This window comes from Garra rufa, unplaced genomic scaffold (genome assembly GCF_049309525.1).
Source record: "Garra rufa unplaced genomic scaffold, GarRuf1.0 hap1_unplaced_002, whole genome shotgun sequence".
Taxonomy (NCBI): Eukaryota; Metazoa; Chordata; class Actinopteri; order Cypriniformes; family Cyprinidae; genus Garra; species Garra rufa.
The window spans coordinates 7,993,935-8,009,513 of NW_027394277.1; the positions used below are offsets into that span (position 1 = coordinate 7,993,935).

Here is a 15,579-nt window from a genome sequence, read left to right on the forward strand (position 1 = left end):
AAGGCAAAAGCTTACAGCACCTGGTATTCCCAGGCGGTCTCCCATCCAAGTGTAACAATCGGCCTTATCAGCCGAGTTACAAGACTAAAATGGGGTCAGATTTAACTGTGAGAGATGACTAGTGGTTAAAAGAATGAGACATAAAAGAAGATTGGTTTAAATAGATTTGGTTTATTTACAAGGTTCACATAAAAGACTTTAAAACAACACGATAAAACGAGGTAAACGCTGTTAAAAGAATACAGTTAATTTGTCCATACCCTAAAAACAGTCCAAGAATCCCAGTGTGTTGATAAGTCCAATGTGAGTGTCCACCGGTGTATATACAATCCACAGAAAGTGTAATCCAAAGTTTGCAGGTGGTGAATGGAAAGGTGAGCTCTAAAATTAGCAACTCCTCAATCCAACAGTTTGGTGACTGTCCTTTGTTTGTCATGCTGCTCTCTTATACAGTTGTACTTCCTGCTTCCTGTCATGTGTCTAGTCACATGGCAGGCCAACCATCCATTTTTTAAAGACACACACTCACTTAAAATGTTAAGAGTAATAAAATGGCCTAAAAAACATGTAAAACACTTAAAACTCTATAATACATTTAAATGATTGTAATAAATAGAGCGGTAAAACACGTCTTTCTAAAAGCCAGCATATTATATAAATAGTGAAGAAAAGGCAAAAGCTTACAGCACCTGGTATTCCCAGGCGGTCTCCCATCCAAGTACTAAGCAGGCCCGACGCTGCTTAGCTTCCGAGATCAGACGAGATCGGGCGCTCTCAGCGCGGTATGGCCGTAAGCGAGGGCTGCTCCAAAAAGTGGGCTATTTAAAGATCAGCCTCCGTAAAAGCCAGCATATTATATAAATAGTGAAGAAAAGGCAAAAGCTTACAGCACCTGGTATTCCCAGGCGGTCTCCCATCCAAGTGTAACAATCGGCCTTATCAGCCGAGTTACAAGACTAAAATGGGGTCAGATTTAACTGTGAGAGATGACTAGTGGTTAAAAGAATGAGACATAAAAGAAGATTGGTTTAAATAGATTTGGTTTATTTACAAGGTTCACATAAAAGACTTTAAAACAACACGATAAAACGAGGTAAACGCTGTTAAAAGAATACAGTTAATTTGTCCATACCCTAAAAACAGTCCAAGAATCCCAGTGTGTTGATAAGTCCAATGTGAGTGTCCACCGGTGTATATACAATCCACAGAAAGTGTAATCCAAAGTTTGCAGGTGGTGAATGGAAAGGTGAGCTCTAAAATTAGCAACTCCTCAATCCAACAGTTTGGTGACTGTCCTTTGTTTGTCATGCTGCTCTCTTATACAGTTGTACTTCCTGCTTCCTGTCATGTGTCTAGTCACATGGCAGGCCAACCATCCATTTTTTAAAGACACACACTCACTTAAAATGTTAAGAGTAATAAAATGGCCTAAAAAACATGTAAAACACTTAAAACTCTATAATACATTTAAATGATTGTAATAAATAGAGCGGTAAAACACGTCTTTCTAAAAGCCAGCATATTATATAAATAGTGAAGAAAAGGCAAATGCTTACAGCACCTGGTATTCCCAGGCGGTCTCCCATCCAAGTACTAAGCAGGCCCGACGCTGCTTAGCTTCCGAGATCAGACGAGATCGGTCGCTCTCAACGCGGTATGGCCGTAAGCGAGGGCTGCTCCAAAAAGTGGGCTATTTAAAGATCAGCCTCCGTAAAAGCCAGCATATTATATAAATAGTGAAGAAAAGGCAAAAGCTTACAGCACCTGGTATTCCCAGGCGGTCTCCCATAAAAGTGTAACAATCGGCCTTATCAGCCGAGTTACAAGACTAAAATGGGATCAGATTTAACTGTGAGAGATGACTAGTGGTTAAAAGAATGAGACATAAAAGAAGATTGGTTTAAATAGATTTGGTTTATTTACAAGGTTCACATAAAAGACTTTAAAACAACACGATAAAACGAGGTAAACGCTGTTAAAAGAATACAGTTCATTTGTCCATACCCTAAAAACAGTCCAAGAATCCCAGTGTGTTGATAAGTCCAATGTGAGTGTCCACCGGTGTATATACAATCCACAGAAAGTGTAATCCAAAGTTTGCAGGTGGTGAATGGAAAGGTGAGCTCTAAAATTAGCAACTCCTCAATCCAACAGTTTGGTGACTGTCCTTTGTTTGTCATGCTGCTCTCTTATACAGTTGTACTTCCTGCTTCCTGTCATGTGTCTAGTCACATGGCAGGCCAACCATCCATTTTTTAAAGACACACACTCACTTAAAATGTTAAGAGTAATAAAATGGCCTAAAAAACATGTAAAACACTTAAAACTCTATAATACATTTAAATGATTGTAATAAATAGAGCGGTAAAACACGTCTTTCTAAAAGCCAGCATATTATATAAATAGTGAAGAAAAGGCAAAAGCTTACAGCACCTGGTATTCCCAGGCGGTCTCCCATCCAAGTACTAAGCAGGCCCGACGCTGCTTAGCTTCCGAGATCAGACGAGATCGGGCGCTCTCAGCGCGGTATGGCCGTAAGCGAGGGCTGCTCCAAAAAGTGGGCTATTTAAAGATCAGCCTCCGTAAAAGCCAGCATATTATATAAATAGTGAAGAAAAGGCAAAAGCTTACAGCACCTGGTATTCCCAGGCGGTCTCCCATCCAAGTGTAACAATCGGCCTTATCAGCCGAGTTACAAGACTAAAATGGGGTCAGATTTAACTGTGAGAGATGACTAGTGGTTAAAAGAATGAGACATAAAAGAAAATTGGTTTAAATAGATTTGGTTTATTTACAAGGTTCACATAAAAGACTTTAAAACAACACGATAAAACGAGGTAAACGCTGTTAAAAGAATACAGTTCATTTGTCCATACCCTAAAAACAGTCCAAGAATCCCAGTGTGTTGATAAATCCAATGTGAGTGTCCACCGGTGTATATACAATCCACAGAAAGTGTAATCCAAAGTTTGCAGGTGGTGATTGGAAAGGTGAGCTCTAAAATTAGCAACTCCTCAATCCAACAGTTTGGTGACTGTCCTTTGTTTGTCATGCTGCTCTCTTATACAGTTGTACTTCCTGCTTCCTGTCATGTGTCTAGTCACATGGCAGGCCAACCATCCATTTTTTAAAGACACACACTCACTTAAAATGTTAAGAGTAATAAAATGGCCTAAAAAACATGTAAAACACTTAAAACTCTATAATACATTTAAATGATTGTAATAAATAGAGCGGTAAAACACGTCTTTCTAAAAGCCAGCATATTATATAAATAGTGAAGAAAAGGCAAAAGCTTACAGCACCTGGTATTCCCAGGCGGTCTCCCATCCAAGTACTAAGCAGGCCCGACGCTGCTTAGCTTCCGAGATCAGACGAGATCGGGCGCTCTCAGCGCAGTATGGCCGTAAGCTAGGGCTGCTCCAAAAAGTGGGCCATTTAAAGATCAGCCTCCGTAAAAGCCAGCATATTATATAAATAGTGAAGAAAAGGCAAAAGCTTACAGCACCTGGTATTCCCAGGCGGTCTCCCATCCAAGTGTAACAATCGGCCTTATCAGCCGAGTTACAAGACTAAAATGGGGTCAGATTTAACTGTGAGAGATGACTAGTGGTTAAAAGAATGAGACATAAAAGAAGATTGGTTTAAATAGATTTGGTTTATTTACAAGGTTCACATAAAAGACTTTAAAACAACACGATAAAACGAGGTAAACGCTGTTAAAAGAATACAGTTCATTTGTCCATACCCTAAAAACAGTCCAAGAATCCCAGTGTGTTGATAAGTCCAATGTGAGTGTCCACCGGTGTATATACAATCCACAGAAAGTGTAATCCAAAGTTTGCAGGTGGTGAATGGAAAGGTGAGCTCTAAAATTAGCAACTCCTCAATCCAACAGTTTGGTGACTGTCCTTTGTTTGTCATGCTGCTCTCTTATACAGTTGTACTTCCTGCTTCCTGTCATGTGTCTAGTCACATGGCAGGCCAACCATCCATTTTTTAAAGACACACACTCACTTAAAATGTTAAGAGTAATAAAATGGCCTAAAAAACATGTAAAACACTTAAAACTCTATAATACATTTAAATGATTGTAATAAATAGAGCGGTAAAACACGTCTTTCTAAAAGCCAGCATATTATATAAATAGTGAAGAAAAGGCAAAAGCTTACAGCACCTGGTATTCCCAGGCGGTCTCCCATCCAAGTACTAAGCAGGCCCGACGCTGCTTAGCTTCCGAGATCAGACGAGATCGGGCGCTCTCAGCGCGGTATGGCCGTAAGCGAGGGCTGCTCCAAAAAGTGGGCCATTTAAAGATCAGCCTCCGTAAAAGCCAGCATATTATATAAATAGTGAAGAAAAGGCAAAAGCTTACAGCACCTGGTATTCCCAGGCGGTCTCCCATCCAAGTGTAACAATCGGCCTTATCAGCCGAGTTACAAGACTAAAATGGGGTCAGATTTAACTGTGAGAGATGACTAGTGGTTAAAAGAATGAGACATAAAAGAAGATTGGTTTAAATAGATTTGGTTTATTTACAAGGTTCACATAAAAGACTTTAAAACAACACGATAAAACGAGGTAAACGCTGTTAAAAGAATACAGTTAATTTGTCCATACCCTAAAAACAGTCCAAGAATCCCAGTGTGTTGATAAGTCCAATGTGAGTGTCCACCGGTGTATATACAATCCACAGAAAGTGTAATCCAAAGTTTGCAGGTGGTGAATGGAAAGGTGAGCTCTAAAATTAGCAACTCCTCAATCCAACAGTTTGGTGACTGTCCTTTGTTTGTCATGCTGCTCTCTTATACAGTTGTACTTCCTGCTTCCTGTCATGTGTCTAGTCACATGGCAGGCCAACCATCCATTTTTTAAAGACACACACTCACTTAAAATGTTAAGAGTAATAAAATGGCCTAAAAAACATGTAAAACACTTAAAACTCTATAATACATTTAAATGATTGTAATAAATAGAGCGGTAAAACACGTCTTTCTAAAAGCCAGCATATTATATAAATAGTGAAGAAAAGGCAAAAGCTTACAGCACCTGGTATTCCCAGGCGGTCTCCCATCCAAGTACTAAGCAGGCCCGACGCTGCTTAGCTTCCGATATCAGACGAGATCGGGCGCTCTCAGCGCAGTATGGCCGTAAGCGAGGGCTGCTCCAAAAAGTGGGCCATTTAAAGATCAGCCTCCGTAAAAGCCAGCATATTATATAAATAGTGAAGAAAAGGCAAAAGCTTACAGCACCTGGTATTCCCAGGCGGTCTCCCATCCAAGTACTAAGCAGGCCCGACGCTGCTTAGCTTCCGAGATCAGACGAGATCAGGCGCTCTTTTTTTTTTTTTTTTTTTTTTTTTTTTTTTTTTTTTTTTTTTTTTTATTGTGATAAAAAAATACATAAAAAAATACAGTTTGTCTTACACAGTGTCTACATTACACACCACAGATTTGTATACACAACTTACAAAAATCCTTCGTTCTCAGGAAGCTTCAACATAAAATCTTTTAAGACACGATAAACATTTGATGTAAAAAAAACATAAAATGCATCCAACATATTTTCACTTTTAAAATACACATACAGTCTTTCTATATATATTTCAGTTTTTCTTTTAAAAACAGTCCAAACATCCAAAACAATTTTTTCTTTTTTAGCCACAGTTCTTCTCTCCCATATTGCACTTTTCATTAACATTACCCACAGATTTATAAACTTTTTGTTTTGGCACTTCTTTTCCCAGCCAAACATCACCACTCTGTTCCATTCCATTATGTTTTCATCCCACTCCACAGTTAAAGCTTCAATAACACATTTACATTTCCTTAAGAACCCCTCCAATTCTTTACAATATAAAAACATATGTAAAAACCCCTCTTCCTTTTCTTGACACACTTTACACATAGCATTTTGTTCTAGACCAATTTTGTTTAAAATAAAATCAGTAAAAACCACTTTATGTCTTATAAAATACTCCAAACATTCCAATTTTGTTTCCACACATCGTCCCCTTAAATTTCTCCATATACACTCTTTTTTTAAATCTTTGAATTTTTCCACCCAGTACTTATTAACAATCGGCTCTTTAAAAACATCATCTCTAAACACACAATAAAAAGTTTTTACAGTACATTCTTTAAAATCACACAGTTTTCCCCCCAGTTTCACATAAATAAATTTCTCCTTTGGCTCTTCCTCCATGCAATGTATTCTCTTAATCCACTCTTTTGGTATTGCGTTCTTGATGGCTTCGTATTTGTTTGTTATTTCTTGTTTACTATATTCTTCTTTTGCCATTTCCATTGTGTCCACAATATATTGCGTCGGTAAAAACCCCTCTTTAAACTCATACAAAACATCTCTCACTCTCGTTATCCCCACTTCCATCCATTTTTTAAAAAACATTTCTTTCCCTTGTTTCAAAATTTTGTTATTTAAGAACAGAGGTTGATTTAAAATGCTCTCTCTTCCATGCGGATCCCATTCAATTTTTGTTAAAAATTTTCCCCAGGCACTAAAAATTTCTCTGTAAAACCCAGGTAATCCTTCCGTCATCCACATTTTCGTTTTCATCCACAGAATTCCATCCCCCATATTAAAATCCCCACATTTGTTTAAAAAGTATTTCATTGTTTTTTTCCACTCAGTTTTGTTGTTTTGTTGCAGGTATTTCTTAACAATTTTCACTCTCAGAGCATTTTTTCGCTGTTCCACATCCATTAGCCCCAAACCTCCCTTCTCTACCGCCCCTAAAATCGTGTTATATGCAATCCTTGCTGGTTTCCCCTCCCATAAAAAGTCAAGAAAGCATTTCTTCAACCTCTGTTCTGTCCATAAAGGCATTTCAGAAACATATAAAACATACCAAAGTTTAGAAACCATTAAAACATTCAATATTAAAACCTTCCCCTTCAAATTTAGTGTTCTCAATCTCCAAAAATGTAACCTTCTCTCTATATCTGCTATTAGTTGCTCCCACATTTCATCTCTTACTTTCCTCTCATTCCTCCCCATTAAAACTCCTAAAATCCTCATTTCTTCCACTTCCTTAAAATTAAAACAATCCGTTAAAACCATAGCTTTGCCAAATCTCATATATATCGTTTTGTCCTCATTTATTTTACTTCCAGAACCACCGCAGTATTCTTTTACAACCTTCATAACTTCTTTAACACTTCCCTTTCCCTTTACAATTATCGTTGTATCATCAGCATATTGAAAAATTTTCCCCTCAGCCTTATTTCCCTCAATTTCTATCCCTCTTATTCTTTCATTTTGTCTTATAGCAAGTCCCAAAGGTTCAGATACAAGTGAATACAATAACGCTGAAAGCGGACAACCTTGTCTAATTGATCGTGTTATTTTAAAACAATCCGTTAAAAAACCATTACATTTAATCCTAGTTAGTGCACCCTTATATAAAATTCCAATCCATTTAATAAAATTCTCCCCAAAACCAAATCTTCTTAAAACCTCAAATAAATACCCGTGCTCAACCCTATCAAACGCTTTTTCAAAATCTAAACTAAGAATATATCCATCTTCATTTTTTTCTTTCATATACCATATGGCATCTCTTATACTTATCGTTATATCCGCTATATCTCTCCCTTTTACCCCATATGCTTGATTTGTTTGAATTATACTTGGCATTACTTCTTTTAGTCTGTTTGCTAAAACCTTCGCTAAAATTTTAAGATCCGTATTCAACATTGTGATTGGTCTGTAGTTTTTTAAATCTACTTTTTCTCCTTTCCTTTTATATATCAGTTTCATTAACCCCATCCTTGTTCTTTCATTAATTTCTTCCTTTTCAAAAATTTCTTTAAAAACCTCATTTAAAATCTTTATTAAAACCTCTTTAAAACAGACATAAAATTCAGTTCCCAAACCATCTATTCCTGGACTTTTCTTTTTATTCAGTTGATTTATTGCTATTTCAATCTCCTCTTCTCTAATTTCTTGGTCACATTCTTTTTTATCTTCCTCACTTACTTTTGCTTTTATCTGACTCAACAGTTCCTTTTTTTTCTCCTCTTCCACCCCCCTTGCACTAAACAGATCCTCATAAAAATTCCTTATTTCCTCCAATATCTTTTTATTCTCTTCTACAAGTTCTCCATTTTTCCCTCTTATTTCTTTTATCGTTTCAGCTTTTCCTCTCTTTTTTTCCAAGTCAAAAAAGAACTTTGTACATTTTTCTCCTTCCACCACATATTTTGCTTTGCTTCTTAGCCTTGCCCCCTCATATTGTTTTTCTTCTATTTCTTTCAGTTTTCCCTCTATTTCCTTTATCTTTTGTATGTCTTTATTTTCTTTATTCAATTCCATTTCTAAACTTTCTTTCATTTTATTTTCTTCGTATCTTTTGCATTTCTGTTTTAAACTACAATATTTGATCGAAAATTTTTTGATTAAAAACTTCACGTTCTCCCACCATAATCTCCTATCCTCTTCAAACATTCCATTTTCCTTTTCTTTTTCTATAATTTCTTTAACCTTTGAAACATAATCTTCATTCTTTAAAATCTGTGTATTTAAAATCCATACTCCCGGCCCTCTTTGCATTTTCCTCCAGTCCAAACTAAAGGATAAAAACTTGTGATCGCTAAAACTGGTTTCTTCATATTTAATCTTTTCAATAAAATTCTCCACATTTCTCGTGCATAAAACAAAGTCAATTCTAGTTTGGCATACAAAACTCCCCACTATTTGTCTTCTTGAGAATTCTTTTTTCTTTTCGTTCCTTTCTCTCCACACATCTATTAAATTATTTTCTCTCATCAATTCGTTTAATTCTTTTCTCCCTGTGTCCGATTTAAAAACCATTCCCTCCGCCATATCCTGTTTGCTAAAAACAGTATTAAAATCCCCCATCATAATTGTTTCTTTATATTTCTTTATAATGCTCCTTAAAACATTAAAAAAAACTTTCTTTTCTTTCGCCTCTGTTGGTGCATGTACATTCACTAAAATAATTCCACGTCCTTCATAATTTACTTCTACTACCATACATTTCCCTATCTTATCTTTATACACTACTTTGCTTGCATTAAACACATCTTTCCTCATTAAAAACGCTACACCTCTTCCAAGCCTTCCATCCCCATTGTTATATAATATATCTCCTTCCCATTTCTTTTTATAGTCCATCATCACACTCTCTTTCCAGTTTGTTTCTTGCAAAGCGATAACATCTTCTCCTTTGCATTTTTCTTTCAGTCTTTCAAATTTTCCCATGTCCATCAATCCCCTTGCATTAAAAGTAACACAACTTAAAACCATTAAAAGAAATAAAAACAAATACCTAGAAAACATTATACTCCATCTTCTCCCTCCAGCCCACTTAACACTTCATATCTGTTTACACTTGTCATGATTTTTTTTCTTGCATTTCCCACATTTGGTTTTACCTTTAAGGCTCTCCTTCTAATTAGTCCTCTCCCCTCTCTGTCTTTTCCCATGTTGTCCATCTTTGCTTGCTCTGCATTGTCTGTTTCTTTGTTTTGATTTCCCATTCTTTGTCCATCTCTCTCTACGTCGTCCAGAAAACTTTTAGAAGTGTCCAATGTTTCCATTTCTGTCCAGTGGGTGTCTTGTTGTGTTGTATGTTCCTTAAGTTCATCGTTCCCTTTTTCTTCTTCTCCTTCCTCTCGGTTGCCTGTTGCTCCTTCTGTTTCTTTTTGTTGTAATCCTTCCTCTTGTGTTTCACCAGTTTCTCCTTCCTCCTCGTTGTTTCCTTCACGCACCTGTCCGTCCACCTGACTTTCCGTGCCTCCTTCCTCTTCCTCCATCCAACACTCACACTTATTTAAAATTTGCTGACACTCCGGGCACCTGACTGCGTTACAGTCTCTTGCAAAATGTCCCCTTTCATCACACTTGTAGCATGTAAACTCAGGGCACTCTTTTAGCAGGTGGTCTGGGCTCATGCACAGTCTACAGGTCTTCACCTGGTGGCTGTGCATCACCCTAAAATACTGCAACCCTTCTACCGTTTCCAGCCTCGTGCTGTAAGGCAATGATGCTACTTCTTTGGGGAACCTTACTTTTAGGAACCTTGTTCCATCCTCGATTTCAGTGCCCGGGTAGCATCTTCTTTTAATTTTTGAAAGGGGTTTAACTCCCCATCCCTCCAATTTTCCAATAATTTCAGTGTCATCCAGGTAGACGGGCAGGTGCATGAAGGAAACAACGTATTCTCTATTTTGCAGTTTTTTTATTTCACAGTTCACCCCTTTAATTGTCAGTCCATCGATTAAATCCTCACACGATTCCTCCTTTTCCATTGTTAATTCAAACTCTTTTCCTTGTCTTGGCCTTAACGCTAGAATTTTTCCATTTCCACACTTGTCCGTCACTGCTTTAATAATATCCACAGCTCTCACCTCATTTACATGTTCCACATTCACAATCACTGTTGCCTCCTTCAAATATTTCTTTCCACTTGGGTTGTCTCTTGCATCTTGTTTTTTCCTGTATCTTGCTCGTTGTTGATAGTCCAGTCCAGTGTTGTTTGCCATGCATATCTCTCCGCCCAGTCCAGTGTCATTTACCATTCGTGTTCCTCCAGCCGGTCCTGTGTCATTATCCATTAATCCGTCCATTTTAAAGAAAAAAAGCAAAAAAAGGTTAACCACCCTCCAGCCAGCAGAGATGCTGCTGTTGGGTGGTTTAAAAACAACAAAAAAAACACAAAAAACTAATTTGAAGTAAAAAAATACAAACAAAAGAAAAAGTGGGCTATTTAAAGATCAGCCTCCGTAAAAGCCAGCATATTATATAAATAGTGAAGAAAAGGCAAAAGCTTACAGCACCTGGTATTCCCAGGCGGTCTCCCATCCAAGTACTAAGCAGGCCCGACGCTGCTTAGCTTCCGAGATCAGACGAGATCGGGCGCTCTTTTTTTTTTTTTTTTTTTTTTTTTTTTTATTAAGAAATTCCAAACATTAAAATACAAATAAGATTAAAAGTTTTCCTTTAAACAAAACATTTTCATATCACATTCTCTATATATACATTCAGGAATTTCAGAAATCTCTTTCAAATTCTGGCAGTTTCCACATCAAATCTTTTAAGACAGAACAAACGTGTGGAGTAAAAACATGATAAAAAGCATCTAAATTATTTTCACAATTAAAATGCAGATACAGTCTTCCCATGTACACTTCAGTTTTCCTTTTAAACAGTTTCCAACACAGTTTTTTCTTTTTTAGCCACAGTTCTTCTTTCCCATATTGCACTTTTCATCAACATTATCCACAGATTTATAAACTTTTTGTTATTACACTTCTTTTCCCACCCCAACATCACCACTCTGTTCCAGCCAATTACATTTTCATCCCATTCCACAGTCAAATCCCTAATTACACATTTACATTTGTTTAAAAAGGCCTCCAATTCTTTACAATATAAAAACATATGTAAAATCCCCTCCTCTTTCTCCTGGCAAACTTTACACATTGCGTTTTGTTCCATCCCTATTTTCTTTAAAATAATTTCAGTAAAAACCACCTTATGTCTTATAAAATACTCCAAACATTCCAATTTTGTCTCCACACATCTTCCTCTCATGTTTCTCCATATAAAATCTACTTTTAAGTCGCTGAATTTTTGCACCCAGTACTTATTTACAATCGGCTCTTTAAAAACACCATCTCTAAAAACACAATAAAACATTTTTACAGTACATTCTTTAAAATCAAACAATTTCTCCCCCAATTTCACATATATTTTCTCTGTTTGCACTTCTTCCATACTCTCAATCCTTTTAATCCAGTCTTTTGGTATTGCATTTTTTATGGTTTCATAATTGTTTGTTATTTCTTTTTCAGTATATTCTTCTTTTGCCATTTCCATTGTGTCCTCAATGTATTGTGTTGGTAAAAACCCCTCTTTGAACTCATATAAAATATCTCTCAACCTGGTTATCCCCACTCCCATCCATTTCTTAAAAAATATTTCTTTCTCTTGTTTTAAAATGTTGTTATTTAAGAACAGAGGTTGATTTAAAATGTTTTCTCTCCCGTGTGGATTGTACTCAATGTTTGCTAAAAACTTCCCCCAGGCACTTAAAATTTCTCTGTAAAACTCTGGTAAACCTTCTGTCATCCAATTTTTTGTTTTCATCCATAAAATTCCATCCCCCATGTTAAAATCACCACATTTGTTTAAAAAGTATTTCATTGTTTTCTTCCACTCACTTTTGTTATCCTCTTGCAGGTATTTTTTCACTATTTTCACCCTTAAAGCATTTTTTCTCTGTTCTACATCCATCAGTCCTAAGCCACCCCTCTCTACCGCCCCTAATATTGTATTATATGCAATTCTTGCTGGCTTTCCCTCCCATAAAAAGTCAAGAAAAGATTTCTTCAACCTCTGTTCCGTCCATAAAGGTATTTCAGATACATATAAAACATACCACAGCTTAGAAATCATTAAAACATTCAATATTAAAACCTTCCCCTTCAAATTTAAAGTTCTTAATTTCCAAAAATTTAATCTTCTCTCTATATTTGTTATTATTTCTTCCCACATGTCATCTCTTACTTTCTTCTCATTCTTCCCCATTAAAACTCCTAAAATCCTCATTTCTTCCACTTCCTTGAAATTAAAACATTCCATTAAATCCCCAGCTTTACCAAATCTCATGTATACAGTTTTGTCTTCATTTATTTTACTTCCAGACCCTCTACAGTATTCATTTACAACCTTCATAACTTCTTGCACGCTCTCTTTCCCTTTTACAATTATTGTTGTGTCATCAGCATATTGAAAAACTTTTCCCTCTGTCTTATTTTCTTCTATTTCTATCCCTATTATTCCTTCTTTCTGTCTAATAAGCAATCCTAATGGTTCCGATACAAGTGAATATAATAATGCTGAAAGTGGACAACCCTGTCTAATTGATCGAGTGATTTTAAAACATTCTGTTAAAAACCCATTGCATTTTATTCTTGTTAGAGCACCCCTATATAAAATCTCAATCCATTTAATAAAATTTTCCCCAAAACCAAAAACCCTTAAAACCTCAAATAAATACCCGTGTTCCACCCTATCGAAAGCTTTCTCAAAATCTAGACTAATTACATATCCCTCTTCATTTTTTTCTTTCATATACCATATTTCATCTCTTATACTCATCGTTATATCTGCTATGTCCCTTCCTTTTACACCGTATGCTTGATTTGTTTTAATTATGCTTGGCAATACTTCCTTTAATCTATTCGCTAAAACTTTTGCTAAAATCTTAAGATCCGTGTTCAACATTGTAATTGGTCTGTAGTTTTTTAAATCAGTTTTTTCTCCTTTCCTTTTATATATCAGTTTCATTAACCCCATGCTTGTTCTTTCATTAATACCTTCTTTTTCAAAAATTTCTTTAAAAACCTCATTTAAAACCTTTATTAAAACTCCTTTAAAACATAAATAAAATTCAGTTCCCAAACCATCTATACCTGGACTTTTCTTTTTATTCAGTTGATTTATTGCTCTTTCAATCTCTTCTTCCCTAATTTCTTGGTCACATTCTTTTTTATCCTCATCACTTACTCTTGCTTTTATCTGATTCAACAGTTTCTTTGTCTTTTCCTCTTCCACACCCCTTGAGCTAAACAGATCTTCATAAAAAGTTTGTATTTCTTTTAAGACCTTTTCATTCCCTTCCACAATTTCCCCTTTCACCCCTTTTATTTCTTTTATCATTTGGGCTTGCTCTCTCTTTTTCTCCAGGTCAAAAAAAAACTTGGTACATTTTTCTCCCTCCACCACATATTTGGCTTTGCTTCTTAGCCTCGCCCCCTCATACTTTTTTTCTTCTATTTCTTTCAGTTTTTCTTCCATTTCCCTGATCTTTTGTATGTCTTTATTTTCTCTGTTCAATTCCATTCCTAACATTTCTTGTATTTCTTTTTCTTTGTATCTCTTGCATTTCTGTATTAAATTGCAATATTTCATTGAAAATTTTTTGATTAGAAATTTTACATTCTCCCACCATATTCTCTTATCCTCTTCATACATTCCATTTTTCGTTTCTTTTGCTATAATTTCCTTAACCTTTGAAACATAATCTTCATTCTTTAAAACCTGTGTATTTAAAATCCATACTCCCGGCCCCCTTTGCATTTTACTCCCGTCCACCATAAAAAATAAAAACTTGTGATCGCTAAAACTTGTTTCTTCATACTTAATCTTCTCAATAAAATTCTCCACATTTCTCGTACATAAAATAAAGTCTATTCTGGTTTGGCATAAAAAATGTCCCACTATTTGTCTTCTTGAAAATTCTTTTTTCTTTTCATTTCTTTCTCTCCAAACATCTGTCATATTATTTTCTTGCATTAAAGCTTTTAATTCTTTTCTCCCTCTGTCAGTTTTAAAAACCATTCCTTCTGCCATGTCTTGTTTACTAAAAACTGTGTTAAAATCACCCATCATTATTATATCTCTATGTTTCTTAAGAACATTTCTTAAAACATTAAAGAACTCTTTCTTTGCCTTCTCCTCCCCCGGTGCATGTACATTTACTAAAATCAAATCTCTTTCTTCATATTTTGTTTTGACTACCATACATTTCCCCACGTTGTCCTTAAATATAATTGTGCTTACTTTAAAAATATCTTCCTTCATTAAAAATGCCACTCCTCTCCCCAGCCTTCCATCTCCATTATTATATAAAACACCTCCATCCCATCTTTTTTTAAAATCATTCATTAAATCATCCCTCCAGTTTGTTTCCTGTAGTGCAATGATGTCTTCTCTCTTGCATTTTTCTTTAACTTTTTCAAATTTTTTAAAATCTAACAGCCCTCTTGCATTAAAAGTCACACAATTTAAAACCATTAAAAAAAGTGGTAAACATTTAAAAACCATCTTCTCAGTCCTCCTCCAAACCCATCAGTACTTCATATCGGTTCAAACATTTTACTCGTCCCTTTTTCATAATTGTTTTTCTTGCAACTTCCACATTTGGTGTTACCTTTAATGTCCGTCTTCTTGTTGGTTTCTCCACTCTGTCCTTTCCCATGTCCTCCATGTTTTCCTCTTCTTCACTGTCTGTTTCTTTGTTTTGCTTCTTTTCCACTTGTCTCTCTTTATCCACCTCATCCAGAAAATCTTTAAAAGTTGAAGTTATTTCCATTGGTGTCCATGTTAAAGTTCCTTGTAGTGTTTGTTGCTTGCTATTTTCCTCCTTTTGCTCGCCTTCTCTGTCCTTCTCGTTGTTTGTTTCTTTTTCCATTTCATGTTGCTGCAAACTCTCTGTTGCATTCTCTTTTTCAATATTTCCGTCATGCTTGCTGTTTCTTTCATGCATTTGCCCATCCACCTGGATTTCTGTACCTCCCTCCTCTTCCCCAAACCAACACTCACATCTGTCTAAGATCTTTCGGCATTCCGGGCACTTAACCGCAGTACAGTCCCGTGCGAAGTGCCCCCTCTCCTCACATTTGTGGCATTTAAAATCAGGGCAATCTTTCATTAGATGTTCCGGGCTCATGCACAACCGACAGGTCTTCACCTGGTGGCTATGCATCACCCGGAAATATTGCGGCCCTTCAGCTGTTTCCAGCTTTGTGC

At 36.1% G+C, this 15,579-nt stretch overlaps 6 non-coding genes across 6 annotated transcripts; all 6 read right to left on the reverse strand.

Moving 5' to 3' along the window:
- Positions 1-677: 677 nt before the first annotated feature.
- Positions 678-796, reverse strand: LOC141305795 (5S ribosomal RNA). The gene has a single exon (XR_012344758.1). It is a non-coding gene; the product is annotated as a 5S ribosomal RNA (ribosomal RNA).
- Positions 797-1,549: 753 nt separating this feature from the next.
- LOC141307552 (5S ribosomal RNA) lies at positions 1,550-1,668 on the reverse strand. Its single transcript, XR_012346504.1, has one exon. It is a non-coding gene; the product is annotated as a 5S ribosomal RNA (ribosomal RNA).
- Positions 1,669-2,421: 753 nt separating this feature from the next.
- LOC141305797 (5S ribosomal RNA) lies at positions 2,422-2,540 on the reverse strand. Its single transcript, XR_012344761.1, has one exon. It is a non-coding gene; the product is annotated as a 5S ribosomal RNA (ribosomal RNA).
- A 753-nt stretch (positions 2,541-3,293) lies between these two features.
- LOC141307046 (5S ribosomal RNA) lies at positions 3,294-3,412 on the reverse strand. Its single transcript, XR_012346001.1, has one exon. It is a non-coding gene; the product is annotated as a 5S ribosomal RNA (ribosomal RNA).
- A 753-nt stretch (positions 3,413-4,165) lies between these two features.
- Positions 4,166-4,284, reverse strand: LOC141305798 (5S ribosomal RNA). The gene has a single exon (XR_012344762.1). It is a non-coding gene; the product is annotated as a 5S ribosomal RNA (ribosomal RNA).
- A 753-nt stretch (positions 4,285-5,037) lies between these two features.
- LOC141307576 (5S ribosomal RNA) lies at positions 5,038-5,156 on the reverse strand. The gene has a single exon (XR_012346528.1). It is a non-coding gene; the product is annotated as a 5S ribosomal RNA (ribosomal RNA).
- Positions 5,157-15,579: the final 10,423 nt, after the last annotated feature.